We start from the raw sequence: 3670 nt of genomic DNA, 5'->3' as shown, positions 1-3670 counted from the left end.
GAGCAAAAACCCCCATTGGGAGCCTTCCACCTACTCTGAAAGCAAACATTCTTAACAGGCGGTATTAGTGTGGTGTTAAAAGAGGCATGCTTTAACCTAAAAGGTGTCATTTTATGAGCAAAAACTGGGTAAACCTAAAGAGACTTTAAGTCGCTATTTTTTTCCTTCCTTGATGCCAAAATCTTCACAGGTTAAGATGACCTCACAGCCATGGTGATGTTCAAAACCCAGGAGGATCTTAAAAGATGCTCTGCGCAGGGGGCAGCGGCGCAGCCTCCTCCTCCCAGTGACGGTGACGACTGTCACTGGTTTTCCTTCTGCGTGTTTGTAAAACACACCAGCCATGTGAGCAAGCCTGTTAATTGTGGTGCTTTAGAAGTACAGAAGCTGGGGCACCTGGGTGGCACAGCGGTTGGGCGTCTGCCTTGGGCTCAGGGCATGATCCCGGCGTTGTGGGATCGAGCCCCACATCAGGCTCTTCCTCTATGAGCCTGCTTCTTCCTCTCCCACTCCCCCTGCTTGTGTTCCCTCTCTCGCTGGCTGTCTCTATCTCTGTCAAATAAATAAAATCTTTAAAAAAAAAAAAAAAAAAGAAGTACAGAAGCTTAGAGCTGAACCAGGGAAGGAGAAACAGCCGCGTCCAGTCTGCTGCTGGGTCTTGACGGCTGCCCAAGAACGAAGCAACTGTGAGGAAAAGCCAGGAAACAGGCACCTGAATTAAAGAGAAATGGGGGGGGGGAGCGAGTGAGGCTTGGAATTGGAAGTATTTAGAATGCCTTTATCATTTCCCTGAGGGACTTGTTTAATATCAAAGGGGCTGGATAGGAAGGCTTCTCAGTCTAATCTGATTCCAAAGTTAGCCTCTCCGAAAGAAAGAAAGAATAGCTCCAGTGGCTTGAGGCCATCCTGGGGTCAGGCTGGAGTCTATTCCTGCCTGAGCTGCTGAGTCACTGCCACCTCGGGGAATCACTTGACCTCTGGTTCAGTTGACCTAGAAGGTAGAGCATAGCCTACAGCCGAGAAGGCTCCATTCGAAAGGCCCTTGCTGTTAACTGGAACCCACTACTGATTTCCCAGCCATGTGAACCCAAAGATTTTAAGAATTAACAAATTAGGTAAGGTGCATTAGAATACAAAAACATCAATTAAAGCAAGAAACACACACAGACAAACCAAACAAACTCACTGAATTCTTCCCAAGGAAAACACCACCAGAAAAGCAGACCAAAAATATCTTCTGGTCCTCTTTCAAATATGGTCTGCATCTCCGAAGGGTGGTAAAAACAGATCAGATAGCAGCTCTCTTGAAGAGATGCCTGTTCTTTCCCCTTCCATAAGTTATCCAAAGCAGGATGTGAAAAGGCTTAGGCTTAGGGGTGTGTGGAAAGGTAGGATGGTGGTAGGCAGGAAGCAGCAACAACAGGAAAAAAAAAAAAAAAAAATCAAAGGACAGATAGGGCATTCATTACACTGTATTTTAAAAGACAAGGAGACTTCAGCAATATAGAACATCTGCACGAGGGACAGATCCAATGGTGTCCCTCCACACCTTCTTTTCATAATACAAAGTTCTGTTCTTTGGCTTAAAGATCTATAGAAATTGTCAACTAAATAAACATTCACTTTGTATTAAAAAAATTTATTTTGTGATCTGTACATGTGATAAAGTGGGGCTTCCTCGTAGACTTTTAAAGGCAAAACAAAACAAAAACCCAAAGTAAAAATGTATAAATACAATATATATTTTCTTACAAAAATGGGAGATTTACAAAATATACATACTGCACTTGTCTCTATTTTACAATTTCACATGCAAGAGATACAACACAAAAGATGCCAAAAACCGTGTAGTGGGAGTTTTAGATCTGACAAATGAGACCATTTTGGAGGTTTAAGAAACACAAGGTTGATGTTAACTTTAATATAAAAAGCAGCTCCACTCAACTGAACATTACATATATGAAGTAACTTGTCCTCCTGACAGTACCTTCTATGATTTAAAAACTGTTTAAAAACAGCATTTAAAAATTGTTTTGAGAAATAGGATAGTGTTGCAAGATTGGAGGGTGGTGTCAAAGGGGGAGTAAAGGTTAGCTCCCATGATTCTCTGCTCAGCATTGGAGCATTATGCAAAAGAATCAGTTCTATTACAGAAAAAAAAGTACATGATTTAAGATTAATAAATTTAAGTCATGCAGCACATTTCAAAGAACTCCAGAATTACTTTGAAGTTTACCTTCTTTTAATGACTTTCCTTAAAAAATGGGACCCATGGTTTGAACTGTCCGCTTCCCTCACTGTCATTTCTGCAGGTCACCTCCCCACCCAGCCACACAAAGACAGGGTCACAGCATACACATGATGTCTTATAAACGGATTTATGGAACTAAGAAAACAGGACAAAATGGTTCTTTACTTTTTAAAAAATTTAAATTCTTTATTATGGAGGCTGAGGGCATTATGCTTTTCCTTTTATCTTGATGGATTCAAACTGGAAGAAAATAGAAAACCTAAATGCAGGTTTATAGGAAGAGAAAAATAACAAAGGGAGAGATTTCCCTGAACATTTGAACAAGCCTGTAGATAGGATCGTGTGTTCTGAATTCAATTTATTTAAAACAAATACAACAAAACCCCTTGCATTTCCTTTAGCCAAGTCAGAACCTCTGACTGATTGGGGGTAAGGAAGCACACTGCCATTCACTTTTCCTTAAAAAGGAATGTTTATCTCAGCCAAATTAACATCCAAAGGGAAACCTCTGATTTGTGCTACTTTTTCTATAAAAGTTGCTGTCTTCACAGTTATGCCTTTCCACAGGGGAGACACTTGTTTCCTCTTTTGTCTCTTACAACAAAGACAAGGGGGAAAATGCACTCCTGTTTTGAAAAGCAACAAGTCATCACTTCTTTTCAGAGTATTAAACCAAATAAAACACCTTCTTCCTTCTGCCTTCCCCAGAAAATAAAAAAGTAGCAGAAATACCTACTACTCCTCTCCTTTGCCTCATCTCGAAATGTTATCTTCATTTCTTTCGCACCTCACATTAGGATTCTAGGAGGCAGGCCTCCCAAGGCTTCCAAATGCTTATTTTACAAGACTTGAAAGGACTAGGAGAGGAAAAACAGGAGGGAGGGGCCCAGGGAGGAGAGACTGTAATGTCTGACCCTGGAAATTAACCCATCTGGGCTCCAGTTTGGCCCCAGTGAAAAGAGATTATGGTTTGACCACCGCTTGACAAGGACACCGCAGGGAGTCCTCCCTTTTCCCAACAAAGCCGCCGCCGCAGACAGAGCTGTACCTTTCACCCCGGCCTCACAGGAGTGAGGACAGGCCACTGGTCTTGCAGCAGGGGAATCGCTCACAGTCCCAGTTCGGCCCTGGAGCCGGGAAGATCTCAGAGCCATCTCCGCTGGGCTCAGTCTCGATAGGCCCAAGTCGGCCCTAACAGTACATGATTAACAGCATCGGTATCGTCATCACCATCACTATCATCCTCCAAGTCTTTGCCAGAAGTCTTTTCATTCAAACCGTCTTTTCACCCAGGCCTCCTTTTCCAAACCCACCCCTCGCCCCAAATCTACAAATATCATCTCTCTTCCAGGTCACTTCTCACTGGAGGGGGAGGAGGTTACAGACTTCCACCCCCCCCCCCCCCCCCCGCAGGCCCCT

The 3670-nt window shown here is 43.2% G+C and overlaps 1 protein-coding gene across 1 annotated transcript in view; it reads right to left on the bottom strand.

Annotated features, from left to right (window-relative positions):
- Nucleotides 1-1626: 1626 nt before the first annotated feature.
- FZD7 (frizzled class receptor 7) overlaps nt 1627-3670 on the bottom strand; it is a 3989-nt gene continuing 1945 nt past the window's right edge. The window contains exon 2 of the mRNA XM_034654971.1: nt 1627-3655. The gene's annotated coding sequence lies outside the window, so the exon portion shown is untranslated. The remainder of the gene's footprint in view (nt 3656-3670) is intronic.

The sequence above is a fragment of the Ailuropoda melanoleuca genome, chromosome 2, assembly GCF_002007445.2.
Source record: "Ailuropoda melanoleuca isolate Jingjing chromosome 2, ASM200744v2, whole genome shotgun sequence".
Taxonomy (NCBI): domain Eukaryota; kingdom Metazoa; phylum Chordata; class Mammalia; order Carnivora; family Ursidae; genus Ailuropoda; species Ailuropoda melanoleuca.
This window is presented reverse-complemented; position numbering and strand designations above follow the sequence as displayed.